The 16809-nt window shown below is 38.1% G+C and overlaps 1 protein-coding gene across 1 annotated transcript in view; it reads left to right on the plus strand.

Moving 5' to 3' along the window:
• The window catches only part of LOC122811583 (uncharacterized protein YBL113C-like), a 994203-nt gene that overhangs the window by 536948 nt on the left and 440446 nt on the right, over positions 1-16809 (plus strand). The gene's annotated exons all lie outside the window — the stretch shown is intronic.

Here is a 16809-nt window from a genome sequence, read left to right on the forward strand (position 1 = left end):
TTTAAGTATTACAGGGTGTTGCAGCATGACTGAACTTTGATATGCACATATTGTGTATAACAGCAAGTTTTAATCAACCTAAAATGTAAAAAAATAAAATAAAATAAAATAAAATATATAGAATCTATTGCCAGTTTGTCGAAAACCCCAAGTAATATGCAGACCGTGTTGTCACTCAATTTGCGACACGCCCACTTCTGTGCAAAAGGAACTGGTGAGGCCCTCAACTACAATATCGCAGATTATGCATGGCAACTATCGTCCCCCCCCCCCCCATGGTTTTGAAACAAAAACAAGAAGAGTGCTAATGCCTTTTGAGCTGTTTTAATACTGTTAACATTACATTTCTTGAGTATCTGTGTCTTACATTTAATTTCCTTTCTGTGTATACTCCAGGTGTAAAAGCTGCTAGTGGTTTGAAAAGAAAATGAATGTTATGACGTGTTTTTAGAAGATTTTAATGTTACTGTCAACTCAGTTTTTCCTTATGACAATACCCACAAAGTTATGCCAGCTTAGGTACTGGCAATGATTTACATATACTAACAAAGCATTCTGTGCAATAAAAACATGTTTTTATAGGACCAACTTACTTAAAATATGGTTTGACTAAGCCAACAACTTGTCTTACTATAATACACTATTTCCCTGTCACTCACTTAGCATGGAAAAAGAACTTGCACACTAATGTAAGTAGTGAGGCATTGTGGATTCAGTCCTTTGTGTTATCATGTGAGGTGTTTTCAGCTTCAAGAACATTTTCAAGAGGCAGTCCTTATCAATAAAATTAATTGAAAAAAATAACATACAGTACTTTTGGCAGCAGACAATCTAAAAATGTATATTGTGAATTGCAAAGAAATTACTCCCATCACTAAGGGCTTGTTATTTGCATTTACTACAGAAAGTGTGACAATGCACTTTAAGCAATTTTGTTCTTAATGCAAATACAGACTTCATTAGAGATTAGGACACCGACATTTCATAAACCTTCAAAAGTGACCATGTGATCAAAATCAACTGACCTAAATTCGCAAATAAAAACAGGAGCATGTCGATATATCAACACCTTCCATACCTTTCAGCTGTCCAGATTTTTCACTTCATATTTTTAGTCTGTTCCTCATAAAATGTGTGGTTCTCTGGATTTTTGAGGCAAATCAGTAAGAGATGAATTCACTAAATAATGACAGGCATTTGAGTTTCAGATTTCATATCCCTCAGAAAATGCACAGTAACACAATAAGTTTTCTACTAGCAAGTTTCTAAGTCTATCAAAGGAATATTTAAAATCTGTCCCTATTTTTGGGCTTTGTCCTCCCATTATCTTTGGCTTTGTCCAGATTGTTTGTGGTAAGAGGTTGAGAGCTATGACACCTTCCCTCATGAAGTCCAAAAACTCTGAAAACGTTTCACTGAAAGCACTTTCACTAAACTTTAGAGTAAATCTTTTTTGCAGGGGGACAAGCCCCCCTGCATCCCCATGCATAGAGACACCCCCCCCCCCACACACCTGAACTTAAATATACCTACTCCAAGATTGCACAACAGTGGAGAAAAGTGAAATTTCCACTGTAGGTGAAAGTGCTTTCAGTGAAACATTTTCACTGAAACAGCAACTGCCCAAACTGCCTTCACTCTACCAACAGGGTCCCATAAAAGCATTGCAACTATTACTAGCATACAAAAACATGAATCAGATAATAAACAATTATAAAAACTCTACTAAAAATAGAAAATATTTTTATTTAAACTTACATAAGTTAATCATTATTCAGCTGCTCACATCTTTAAAATATTGCTGATGGAAATGTGTTAATTTATACCTGGTAATTTTGCAGCATTCATGTTCAGTAGCCAGATAGCTTCTGTATATTCTAATTTATTGTCCAGACTTCCTCTCCTCTACTCAGTGTTTACATGTGGGCCCCAATTCCAAAAGACTTGCTTTCAGTGTAAGTGATCACTGAAGAGAGAAGGGTAAGAGCAGACATTTTGGAATCTGGCCTCCGGTGTAAGCCTGTTTATATATAAGCCTTACACCAATGAAAATCATAAACTGATAGCAGGTCTTTTGAAATCAGGCAGACTTATGCTGAGAGCAACTCTTTTGGAATCTGGCCTATGGTCTATAATAAAAATAGAAACTTTTTAAAACTGGCACATGTCAATGTGTATTTTTTAAATGCATTAAAAAGATCTGGCCTTTTAATGTCTGCTCATATATTCTAAAACACAATTGACATTCTATTTTTCATACATAAAAATCATCAAAGAATATGCACATAATGTAGTTTAGTATCTTTAATATTACAGTGAATAATTGGTAACTGACATGCAAATTCCTTTCTCTATAAATGACATTGTTTACAATGCCTGTATTTAAGCATACCCTTAGGTCTAGAATGAATAACTTTCCTATAATTGTCCATGATAATTTTCAAATGTCTGATTTGTTTAAATAAAATGTAGGTGAGTTATGCAGCTTTGATAAATCATTAATGATTGATGTGGATAAAAATATTCCAAAGCATTTTAATCATTTTTGTTGTGCCACTACTGTCATTAAAATAAGTCAAAACTATCGCTCAGGTAGATGTACATTACCTGATGTTCTTGTTCTTATAATATTATCTTCTATATTTGATCCATGTATTGGAGTATAACGAGTTGATCTACATTCAATTATTTAGTTGTTGTATTATCCAGTAAATTTTGTGGATATCGTCTCTATTTGAACATGACTTTTAACTTAGCTAATTCATTATAAATATGTCATTTTCACTAATGAATATTCACAGTGCCACTAAAAAGAAGTTATCTACTCACCATAATGTTCCATTTGTGTTGTTCATATTCATTCTTCCTCAAGCTATGGATTTGGATCCGCTCCCTTGGATCTGACTCAGCCGTTATAATAGCTCATGGTAACCAAAAATCTCTCGAGCTTCTCCATTACCCATAATACACCTTCCAAAGTACCTCAGATCTTGTTTGCTAATAGAAGTAACTGTAAATATCAGAGGTATCCAGAGAGACCATATCTGGAACTCAGCTGAAGGTAAGTTCCCACCTAATACTACCCGCTCAACTAGGAGTACAAAGGCAGGGGGCCAGCAGGTGGGGAGTTGAGAAAGAATAAAAATGGATAACACAGGTGGAAATTTATGGTAAGTACATAACTTCTTTATCTGATGTTGTCAATTTTCATTCTATCCTCAACCTATGGGACAGAGTCCTCAGCTACCTTAGTTCCTGGGTGGATCTCAAGGAAAGATGTTCTTCAGCACCATTGAACCGAACAATGCTCTGCCCCTGGAGACCAGATCCAATTTGTAGCGAGTAACAAAGGAGTAGCCTAGGTTTCTGCTGCACACATTTCATCCATAGAGGCCTTAGTTTGAAAAGCAGATAAAGGAGCCATTGCTCTAGTAGAATTGGCTTGTAATGATTTTGGCAAGGCCATGACCAAACATTCATAAATGAAAGTAATTCAACTGGTAAGCCATCTGGACAGGGTAACTTTGGTGACTGGTTTACCTAATTTAACATCTCAGAAAGAAGCAAGCAATTGCAATTGATCAGATTTCTTGAAATCCTTGGTTCTATGAAGGTAAAAATACAATTGTCTGTCTACATCTAACAAATGTAACAAGTATTCTCCTTTGTTCTCAAATGTTGGAAAAATACTAGTAAATTGATGGATTAATTAATATTCACCTCTTATACCACTTTTGGCAAACAGGTGGGATTAGTAAGGAGAGATTCTATGTTTTTGTGAAAAAAAAAAAAACAAGTATGGCAGTGTGGAACATAAGGCTTGAATTTCTGAAATTCTTCTTGCAGAAGTTATGGCAACCAAGAAGATAGTCTTCCAAGAAAGAAATCTGACATCACACTTAGCTGCTGGTTCGAAAGGGGGGTGTATAATAGCCTGTGACACTAAATTTAAGGTCCCAAGGGGGAGTAGGATCTTTATATGGGGTCTTCAGAATGAGAGTTCCTCTTAACAATGCTTTGCAGAGTTTATGTGAGGTAAATGAGGAACCCTGGAAACCAATGTGAAAATTGTATAAGGGGACCCTTCATTGAAAAGTTGGGCTAAAAAGTTAAGAATATCATGAATTGGGGCAGAGAAGGGATCAGTATTATTCTGTAATGCCCAGTGAATGAATCTTTTCCATTTACTGAATTATAGCTTACATGTAGATGGTCTATGAACAGACAGAAATATATGTCGGTTAGGAGAGGACAGCATAGGTTGTCTGTCTATTAGTGGAATTGGAAAAGCCAGGCCGTCAGCCTGAAACTGGGTTTGTTTGGATGAATCATGCCCTTCGGGTGAAACAGGACATCTGGAGTTGGATACAGAATGCATGGTTAATAAATGAAGTGAAGCTATAAGAAGGGGAATCAAATCTGTTGAGGCCAATATGGTGCAATGTGGATTACTTTGCACTTCAATGTAGCCACTTTCTGTAAAAACTTCAGGATTAATGGAGTTGGAGGAAAGGCATAAAGGAGACCAGGGAACCAATTGTGAAGAACAGCATCCCAAAGTGACTCCCTGCTTGGGGGGATCAGGGCAAAGTAGTTCCTGCACTTGTTGTTTATGGGAGAGGTGAAAAGACTGCAGCAAGGCTGACCCCATCGATGAAATATACTTTCCATCACATTCCAAATTAGGGACCATTCATGGGGTAAAAGAATGCACTTGCTTAGCTTGTTTGCTATCATATTGGACTTCCCTGGAATATGCATTGCTATGAGAAAGCAGTTGGAAGAGATCACCCATTGGCACCCTCTGAGAGCTTCCCACACAAGGGGTAGGATTTGGTTCCTCTTTGTTTGCTGACATACCAGACTACTGACATGTTGTCTGATTTGAACTGTAATCATTCCTAAAGGAAGAGCATCTGGGAAAGCCTGCAGTGTTAAAAGCACTGCTCTCATCTCTAGAAAGTTGATATGCAAATTGTCCTCTGTGGGGGACCAAGTGCCTTGGACTGTTTTGCCCAGAAAATACCCTTCACCCTAGTTGGGAAGCATCCATGTTCACTGTGGCCATGGACTGGGGAAGAGCAAATGGGTGACCTTGTAGTATCTGATCCAAATTAATCCAGCATTTAAGATCTTTTTTTGCAAATATTGGTGATTCTTATTTGAGTCGACATTGGTTGATGAAGGATAGACCATAGTGCTGATAATAACCCTTTCAGAATTTTCATATGAAATCTGGCCAGTGTAACTAATGTATTGCCGTCACCATTGAACCTAAAGCCTGAAGAACCAGGTGAGCTGAGATTTTGTTGCTGTATATTATCTTTGTGACTTGCGACCTGACTGTCCTGACCCTTGAAGGAGGGAGTGAGGCTATCGTTTCTTTTGTGTTGAGAACTGCTTCTATGAAGTTTAAACTTTGATTATGTTCTAGATATGACTTTTCATAGTTTATTGTTATCCCTAGAGAGAAACAAGTCTGGAGTGTTGAGAGAATCCTGTCTCTTGCCTTTAATAGTTGATGCCTGGTCAGGGCAGAAATGAGCCTGTCATCTAGATACGGAAACACCAAGAATCCATGCAGTCTCAAGTGAGCTACCACTACTGCCATGCACTTGGTAAACACCCTGGAGGCTGTGGTGAGACCAAAGGGCAGTACTCTGAACTGATAATGACTGGCTCCCAGCTGGAAGCATAAGTAGCTCCTGCATCATTTGTTCATTTTTATGTGATAATACATCTCCTGAAGGTCTATCAAGCAAATCCAGTCATTCTTTTCCAGAAATGGAAGAATGGACTGAACCATGACCATCTGAAACTTGTATCATTGAACTGAATTTTTCAAGTTGCTGAGATCCAATATTGGTCTCCGGTCCTTTGTTTTCTTTGGCACTAAAAAGAATCTTGAGTAAGTTCAGGATCTTTTTTGGTCTGGTGGGACCGCTTGGATGGCTCATTTTTTAGAAGCTTTTGCACCTGAATAGCTGCTTGTTTCCTCTGACTGGGTAGAACATCAGATTTTTTGCATCTGGGAGGAGGAAGGGAAAAGGGAATTATATTATCTCTGGAAATTTTCCTCTGCACTCAAGTATCCGATTTTATATCTAGTCAGGTTGTCTGGTGCAGGGATTGTCTGTCCCTGAGTGCCTCCATATTAGGGCAATTGGGCCTCCTTTCAAGAGTGCTAGAAGGGCCTACCAAAGAAAGAATCTCTGACTGCTTGGTTTTGGGAGCCTCCTCTGCTACAAGGGAGGTGTCTACCATTTAAGTTCCCTCCTCTGCCCCTGAGGGAACTACTACCACATGTGTCTTGAAAAAACCCTTGGGATTATCTGAACCATGTTTTACCACTACTCCACTGATTCCTTGAGAAGGATCTCTGAGAAGTGGAGAAACATATGCCCATGGCAGAAAGGGTCTTTCCATCTTTATCACAGCCAGACAATGTGTGTTTTACTTTAAGGCCAAATAAGGATGTGCTGTCAAAAAGAACATTGATGAATGTAGACTTGTAAGGCTCCACAAAGTCACACAACCGCATCCAGGTGTGCCTCCTGATGGCAATACCTGAACCCACTGCTCTACTCATCCCTTTGGTTACATATGAAAAGAGCCTCATGGAAGAGTAAGAAATAGACTGGAGAGTAGCCAAGTGGGAAGTAACTGAGGCCTGTGCTTCCTCAGATACAGATCCTGGTGGAGTATCTGAAAGCTCATTAATCAAATCCCTCTGTAACCTAGTGAAATGTGCCAGGTAGTTCAGGGACTATAAGGAGAAGGTCACTGTATGATTGACATGCTTCCTAAATATATCCATTGCCCAAGGCTCCTTGTTTGGGGATGGATAGAGGAACTTTCCTCAGTTAGTTCCTACTTCACCGCTGCAGCCACAACAATGGCATCCACAGACACACCTTTTATCCAGAATTCATTATCCTCAGGAGCAGTAATTATTTTGCCTGGTCTCCAGGGAATTGGCTCAATAGTGTTAGAAGCCTTCCTTGTTTGTTGAGAGATCAATTAAATGAGCTTGTCAGTGGGCAGAGTCACCCAGGAGGTAGAAGGGTGGGTACCAAAAGCCTCCAGGTACACTGACTCTTCAGATGAAGGATTGTTGGGCTTCCAATCACCTCTCTGTTTTAGGATTTCCAGGATGTCTCCAAAGGAGACATCTTCAGAAGGCGGCCCTGGGGACCCTTCATCACATCAAAGTTTGTGTCTTCATTTAACTTATCATGCAGATTTGAAAATGTTTGCTTAACAGTCAAATATCAGTCTCAAAAATCCTCTCAAAAAGATTCATAGATGGGGTCTAGGGAATGATTAAAGATGCTTCTCCTTTGTAAACTAAAATCTGTACTTGTTGTGCTATTGCCTCTATCATAAAAAAATAGTAAGTGTGTTAGCCACAAACAGCTTCTTGTGGGAACAAAAAAAATGCTTGAAAAGGTTGAGGTATTATCTTATCTGTATGGTAACTGTAATTAAATTTTGTTAAAGTTTCTTCACCAAAAACATTGTACCTGTACTGTCTATTAGAATTATCTTGTCACTGATCTGCCACAGCACCTAGCTCTCGTCCTCCATGTTCACATTTTTTTGAGATTCTGGTTGAAATAAAATATCCTACTATTCTGGTTCAGGCCTTTTAGATGTACTTGACGGGCCAGGCATTCTGATCTCTATACTGATGGCAACTCTAATTGGCTGTCATTAAATCCAAACTTTGCTGTTTAGTATGTATTGAACTGCCTATCCTCCTGGTCTAATTGATTATTGAGGGGATTCAGAACATGCTGTTGACTGAGTTCACTACAGAATAGGTGTTTTTATTTTCAAAGCCCTTTTTATCAGACTTTTTGAAATTTATCTATGATTTTTGTTTTACTATTTTAAGTACCAAAAAGGTAAAACTTATAAACTGACTATACAAACCTGCATTTTATAATGGCTTTTTGCATTTTAACTCATTACCTCCAATGGAACTCTGGAAGTTTGTGCTGTAACTACCAATAGGAAGAACTTAAACTTTTTGATAAAAATCAAGTTATGCTCTCACATTTTAAACATGTTACTATAGCTGGAACTATAACAGTTACTAAGGAGGTGTAAGTGGCAAACAGTTCAAAAAAAACTATTTTTATAGTGGTAATATTCATCAGGCACTAGGTCTTAAACAGGATTTTATAAGCCACAATAACCGTTAAGTTGGTAATATTGTGTAAACATCTTACAGAATCTCAGCCACCACATACTGTCAGCAGCATTTTATTCATCCAGCTGAGAGCTTTTATACAAGGCTAAGCAGTTCTGTCTGTGCTACTTGGTTGTCTAGACATTTAAAAAACATGAAATTCATGACAATGTAGATACATATATGAACAACAATTAACCTCCCTTTACCTACACTAGACAGAAATCAAATATTAATACATTTGTGTTTGCCATTGTGTAAGCTTTAAGATGAAATATTTTAATACTTTGCATGTAACATAGTTTTGTAATTATTAATGCAAATATGAATAAGCAATATTTGACACACATAGGCATCAGTAGGATGTCACTGCAAAAGAACCTGGAAGCATCATTCAACTGTAATTAGTTAACAGCTGCCATCTTTTTTGTCAGTTAAAAAAGTTGTTTTTTAATTCTTGTTACAAAATATTTCAGAACATGCAATGCAATCATCACTCAAAAACACCACAATAGTTTTGACATAGTCAACTGTTCTTGTTCAAGTATAACAACATGCGCAGTAGTACGCCTTATATAACAGTGCTTAACATAATATTCTTCTTTTTATACGCACATTGCGGCCTTTACATTTCAACACCATAATATTAGTTCACACTATGTTTTCCACCAGTCCCCACCATTTCCTGGAAGAAGCTACCACCTGTTTTTAACTACAACCTCTGACAGTGAATATACTCTAATGAAACATGAAACATAATTGTGACACCTGTCCTTTTCCCTAGAAACTAACATAGTCCACATATAATATTATCATCTACTTTACCTAATAAAATATTATCATCTACTTCACCTGTCCAGTGCTTTCTCATATTGCTTTCTCAATATTCTCTACCTTTGGTATCCTCTTGGGCTATCCTATCTCATCTTTTCTCTCCAACTTATCTAACCTTTCCAGACCTTAGCTACAATGCTCCTTAGCCATACTCCCAGATATAGTAACTTAACTTTTTCCTGCACTCTCCACTCATCCTCTTATCCACCTAATCCCAAGCATATGAAATTCTAATATTTTGGGATCCCTTTCTTATATTGTTTTTCCTATTCCTCTTTACAATTCGATACATATATGACTGCCTGGTACTCTCCAAACATATGCTTGTTTCCTGCCTTCTTTTATCTACATCTCCAACCTTTCCCTCTCTCCCACCTTCCAACATCTCTGTAACTGAAGACGGGTTCTTAACCACATAAGTGACCATCTCATATACTGATCCCATATAATAGGTACTGCTTTTAATTCATCATGTCTTCTGAAGTAGCTACACCCTCCACTGTTCCTCACCTCCTTCTTAATTTCCACATCCCCTGGCCATATCTACTCCCAACTAACCATATATATATAGTTTTCCATATTTAACTTATAACAGCAAATCCCTTCATTGATGAGTATTGCTATATATCACTTCCTCCTAAATCAATAGCATTATACCAAGACTTGCTATAAGCCTTAACAACCAGTTTCAGTTGTATAAACTGTAACCATTCCTCTATTTTTGGGCCAAATATTTCCCCCATTTCCTCCCACCTTACTCCACCTGTACTCCTCCTCTTCTATTCTTTATACCATATCATCTAGCTTACTCAACTACTCAACCGCTCCTCCTCCATCCTCTCAAATTCTGAACTTTGTCTTGTATTTTATCATTGGTATTAATCAATTCACTCAATATGAACTCCCTAAATGTATTAGCTCATCATCTTTCTACCCTCCAAAACTCCAAAATCCTTTTCGGCCTAATCACCTCCAACTCCTTATATTTCTCCTCTTCACATTCCTGGCTTTCATGAGCTCCTAAAACAAAGCATTAGCATTGCTGCCTTCAGACGTATCTGGGATTCAGACATTCTCCATTCTCCCAGTCTTAATCTTGTTTTTTTATTTTACTCCCCTTTTTATTCCCTACATATCTATCACAGCTCATCTGTATCTTCTGAAATCACTTTGGGAGATCAGTACTCTCAAAAGTATCATCATGTGCCCCACATTCATTCATCACACTAATGTAGTAGATTTAGCTTACCAGCTACTCAACAAGCCATTAACTTGAGCCAAAGACTCACTATAATTTTCTGCAATGTCTGACCTAACACAGATACCCCTCCCCTTTCTATCCTGTCAACTCCTCTTTTATTTTGCCCACCCCTATTCCATTTCTCATTTGCACAGTCATCTTCCAATTACATTCAAGTCCTGAATTAATTCTAAATTCTACAGATATCTCCCAGACCACTATCAGCATTAGAGCCAGCCTGTTTGTTGCCAACTGACATTTATCGATATTCTGAATATTTTCCATTTACATAGTACCCTTTCCAAACACTTTCATACCTATTTTGTATGTCTTGCACTAAAATCAATAGATGAGGGGACAAAAGGCACCCTGGCCTTGTACCACTCCCGACTTTTAATGTCCTTAATAATTCCCATTTAGTAACAACCTCTCCTCAAGGAACCATACAGTGCTTTGGTTCATTCCCTAAACCTTGGACCCCCACACCTTTCTTGTCCAAAATTCTAAATAAAACTCCCCAATCAACTATGTCATATGGCTTATGAATATTAAAAATGACAATCTCTGCCTGGTTCCAGCTTTTTGACATCACCTGAGTAATACATTCCCTCAGATGCTTCCAGCTGTTGTTTGCTGTGCTCCCCTTAACAACCCTTAACAAATCCTTTCTGCCCTGTATCTATTAGTCTAAGGAGAATACCTTCTCTTCTCTTGACAAGGACTTGAGCTAAAATGTTGGCATCTATATCAATAATGGTGAGAGGTTGTTGCCCTCCAGGTTTGAGCTCTTCCTGTTCCCCTTCATTAGCAACTCTACTCTGGCTCTAGTAAAAGAATCTAGAAGAGCCCCTTCTAGTACGACATTGTTGCAAATCTCACATAAAGTTTTACGTACTACTTTTTCTCATCTCCTGTAGAAATCTTCAATCCTCCCCTGGAGCTTCCCTACCTTCAAACAATTGTTTATGCTCTCTACCTCCAATAATTGTATTTCCTTATCAAGCTGTAATATACTGTCCTTTCTTAACTTACCCCTCAGCAGCACAATGAAGTACCTCTCACTCTTTGCTCCTCATTTTTCCATGGATCCCTAGCTGAGATATTATTTATAGAAGCACCACACTGCCTCTTTGATACCTGCCTTGTCATATCTCATAACACCATTCACCCATCTCAGCCCATCTATACTGTGACTCTGCTTTCTCTGCTGTAGCTTCCATGCCAAAAGCATTGTCAACTTTCCCCTATATATGGATCACAAATATGCCTCATCTACTGGCTCTTTCATCTACTACTGTAGTTTCCCTCTCCAATATTTGAGTCTTTACATTTGTATTTCCAACAACCTCATCCCTCCTCTCTCCCATGTCCTTATGTATTCTCTTCAACTGAGATTCCAGCTGGCTCACCTCAGTATTCTCCTGCCTTCCCCAAAATCCCTCCAATGACATAATCTGTCCTTTCCAGGCACATGTAACAGCATCCTACCACATGCTTCTTACCTATTTCCTGTATTGGGTTCAGCCCCATCAACACGTTTCACTTTTAGTCTCTCTTTTGCACCATCTCATAACCAGACTTTCTACATCCACTGTCCTTTTGCCACTCCATCTTCATTTTCTGCCTCTCTAAAACATAATGGAATGGATTCACATCCCCTATTTCTACCTCCTTAACCACCCAAATTATTTCCCCTCTAAGTATAAACCTACCAAATCTGTTTGCTTCTTTCTCTTCCTCTCATGAGAAAGTATATAGCGTCTTTCCTTTGTGTACCCTTCTCCACATATCAGCCCATTCTTCATCATTCTCTCATCCTGTCAGTACTTCCCTTCATATCCTATTCTTTGCCCTGCTTCTAAACCTTTTATCCCATTGAGACTCTACAATGTCAGTGAAAAACCCTCCCAAAGATTTCAAGTTCATCTCCTCTAGCAGTTATCTAGCATGCATAATAAAACTGTAAATGCTAGCAATTTTCTATTTCTTCCCAAAAAGTCTAGCTCCACTATTACCCACCTCCCTGACATTATAAATGTTTGTTCTTAAACTTTTTCTCATTAGAATAATCACTTGCCATTCCAGCTTTCCATGTACTATAGCCATTAATAAACCATTGCCTCCCCATCATCTGCACTTCCCTTTTTTTAAGCTTTGTTTCTTGAAGGAAAAATCACATCTCCCTTTTATCTCTCACTCTGTACAAACTTCTAGTTATCTTTTACCTGCTCACCAGATATTTTATTCCTCCTACATTTCATGCAAGGAGAGTCAGTAGTGTCCGTAGTGTCTCCCATTCAGCCCTCCCCTTGACCCCTGGCCGACACTACTCCAGTTGGAGGCTCACATCCCAGTGCAAATCTATTCAGAATCTTGAATCCTCCCTTTGTCTGTACCTGGTAAACCACGGTGAGTTCTACCTTTTTTCTACATGGAGTCATGCTCTTCACTGCTCCTTTACTCATGAGTCCAGTTCCAAAAATCTGAGCTACAACATTTCCAAGGAGCCAACCTTCCCCTTTTGTTACCCACTGTTTCACTTTGTAACTTAAACTAGCTTATGTCACCTATCTGTGTATATTGTGTGACCAGACTGCCAAACAAAAGCATAGCTAGGGCAGAGCAAACAGAACAACCTCCCCAGGCACAAGATTTTAGGGGCCATGATTAGCAGATACTGATCAAGTTGCAGTGCATTACTAGCATTCAGAAATGAATGCTGATACTGCATTTATGGTCAGGGCCATAGCACTTCAGTCCTTATGTGGTATTTAACTCTAGCAAGCCACTTGTTTCATTTACATCAAGCAGCTCACCAGATATCACAGTGCATTATGTGTGGTATTTAACTCAAGCAAGCCACTTGTTTCATTTACATCACGCAGCTCACCACAGATCACAGTGCATTATGCATGGTATTTAACTCTAGCAAGCCACTTGTTTCATTTACATCAAGCAGCTCACCACAGATCACAGTGCATTATGTGTGGTATTTAACTCTAGCAAGCCACTTGTTTCATTTACATCAAGCAGCTCACCACAGATCACAGTGCATTATGCGTGGTATTCTAAAAAGCCACTTGTCATATTAGTAGCAAGTGGTTTGCTACAGTTATTAGAAGAGAAGACTTTTTTTGCTCCCAACTTAGAGTTGAGGGGGCTGGCTCATGGAACAGCAATGGGTACTAGATGAGATAGCTATGGCTCTGCTGACAAACTTCAAATATAAGGCTGGTGCACACCTATAAACAATATAATCAACAGCCATAAACTAGATTAATCCCTGCAGCAGTTATACATAAGAAATACATTGCGAAGTATCTGCACCCCGATAAACTCACATACTGCACAGTTGGCAAGTTCACTATGCAACTTGACTATCGCCCAATACAAATATGTAATTAACATCTACTTCATTTTACAGATAATAGCCCAGGGTCTTCCCCATTAAATCATACTAGGAGAAATTCACACTGTTCTCATTAGCTCTTGATCAAGCAACATATAGCATACATTAATAGCCAGATTTCACTGTGTGTCTTTCAGCTGACTCGAAAGTGACCATTCATAAATACACCTTATAGGGTAAACTGTAAGGGTAAACCCTGTATCTCCTCAAATAACTATACACATCTTAAAAAATTAGTTTAGCTTCCAGTCTTAGTATCTATCATAATGGCTATTTTCTACTACACTTGGCAAATTATATTTTCTTCCTAATACTGTACTGTCACTTTGACATACATAACTGTGAGTGTGAGTGTGTGTGTGTGTGTGTGTGTGTGTGTGTGTGTGTGTGTGTGTGTGTGTGTGTGTGTATGTGTGTGTGTATACAGAAAGAAAACAAAAAACATTTTCTCATTCCTTAGTTGGTAATTGTAATTGAACCATATCAGCAAAACATCCTAAATATAAATCACGTATGGAACTGATTTTGTATGGACAGGACAGTTACATAGGTCATATTTGCATTGAACTTACATAGAAAAATACTGCACTTTGATTAAGTGGCTAAGTTACAGTATGTTTGCAATCTTGTTGCATCTACAGAATTTTATATATATATATATATATATATATATATATATATATATATATATGTGTGTGTGTGTGTGTGTATGTATGTGTGTATGTATATATATATATATATATATATATATATATATATATATATATATATATATGGGTTCCTATGACAAGATCGACAACTTGAAATGTCGAAACTGACTTCACCGACAACTGAAACCACCAACAACGCAAATCGCAGAGGTTTCCGAGGTAAGGGATGTAAGTTTGCTACCATGCCTACCATGGTAGCATAACACTGCCACACTTACTAAACCATGGTAGGCATGGTAGCGAATTTACATCCCTTACCTCGGAAACCTCCGCGATTTGCGTTGTCGGTGGTTTCAGTTGTTGGTGAAGTCAGTTTCGACATTTCAAGTTGTCGATCTTGTCATAGGAACCCATATATATATATATATATATATATATATATATATATATATATATATATGTGTGTGTGTGTGGGTGTGTGTATGTATGTGTGTATATATATATATTTATTCATAGGTAAGTACAAGGCTAGCTGCCCCTGCTGGCCATTTTAAGCCTAGCCAGTTTCTATGCTTATGCTTGAAATAACCAATCCCATTTGGTTATAGATTGGCCTTACCCATCCCATTTTTGATAATTATATATTACCCCTAAATAGAATAACTGGGATCATACTGTACATAATTTGAGGGGACCCATGCATGAGGTAAAGAATTTATGAGCTGCATCTGTCCATTAGTAGTTACAGGGGTCAGTTCTGGGGTAAATTTTCTGTTTCCCATCCATACATCTAATGTGCACTTGAAAATGGACAGGGCTGAACTTTAATTTATGTTGATGGAGAGTCTGTTCCACAGCAGAAGTATCCTCTGTGAAATATATGTGTCCCTCCAAACCATTCTGTTGATGTTGCAGAAGAGGTTTAGATCCCTAGACTGAGTATTTTTGCTGCCATTTGACTTGATGATGTGCAGTAAATCCAGCAGTAATGAGTCAGAGGATGCCCTGTATGCCAGACACAGGTCACCTCTTAGTAGTCTGTAGGATGCCAACTATATTTACAGGGCTTTGAGTTGGTCCAAGCAGGACATGTTTACACTTTGTATCCTTAAGGCATGTCTGTGAGCATTCCATTTGTTGCATGTGTCTAGACAGATTCATTCCAAACAGGGCATTGTACTTGATGACTGGCCTAATGAGGGCTGATTAAAGGGGAACAATAACATCCCTAGATCGAGACACAATCCCTTTGTTTATAAAATATATGCAATACAGAAGGACTTTCTTACAACAATAGACACATGTTGGTCAGATGTTAGGTCACTGTCCATATAAGTTCCCAAATACTGAACAACTGGGTCAACGCTTAGTGGTGTATTGTCAATATGTATCTATATATATACATACATATATATATATATATATATATATATATATATATATATATATAATTATAAAAAGAGAGATATCTGACAAAAAAAAATCCTATCAAATTATGTAGGATTTTAAGCATATATAGAAGATGTCCCGCATCCCATATGACAGACTTCACATAGACATACATAGCATGCAAACATAATATTCATTGTATGGAATGTTTTTGTCTTTTATTAAACCAATTCCACATCATGGAGAATTTTTTAATGGCTGAAGGAGTAACTGCTGCATTTCCACCCTGTTGCCCTACTATTCTTTCTCTTCTCCCTCTGCTCAGATGATGCATTTAGACAAATCTCTTAATCTCTTTGCACAAGAAATCAGAACAAAGCCTGAAATAATGGGGGACAAAGGCCCAGAAACAGGGAAAGATGTTAAACATTGCACAGCTTTTAAACACTGCTCTTATAAACCTACAAAATGCTAGCATAAAAGGATTGATGTTAGCATGCATTTCCTGAAGGACCTTTAGTGTAAAACTCAAATATATGTCATTATTTACTGACTTTATTCTTAGTGATATTCTACAAATTTTATGAGTAACAGACCAAATATATGAGGGAAAAATATGAACACTCTAGGAAAATGTGGGTAGTTGAGAGATATGCCTTTAGACACTGCCTCAGCTGTTTTTCTCACTTACTCCTGGACTTAAATCCTCCCACCATTAATTGAGTGTATGCTGCTCCTGACTTCTGTGTCTCTATCTTTCTGGATGCAGGTTGCATGTCTTTTCCATGGTTTACTCTTCCCTTTTGAGTTTGTGCCTATGCACATAACAATGGACCAGAGTCTTGTGCCTTTGAAGGTGTGTACTACCTAGATTCACTGTCTATGAAAGTTTGTTGACACTGGTTATTTCCACTCCTTCTCTTCCATCATCCTTCTGTGTCCTCCTGTTGTCAGATGACCATTCAACTCAATGTGAAAACTCTACAAAAGGAAATCAGGTTTTCTTGACAGACACATCCACCCTTCTAGTGCCATGCTGAAGGGGACTATCTCTCCATGACACATATCAGTAGTTGCATTAGCTGCATACAGG

This window comes from Protopterus annectens, chromosome 1.part1 (genome assembly GCF_019279795.1).
Source record: "Protopterus annectens isolate FY-2018-M chromosome 1.part1, PAN1.0, whole genome shotgun sequence".
In the NCBI taxonomy this organism is placed as follows: domain Eukaryota; kingdom Metazoa; phylum Chordata; order Ceratodontiformes; family Protopteridae; genus Protopterus; species Protopterus annectens.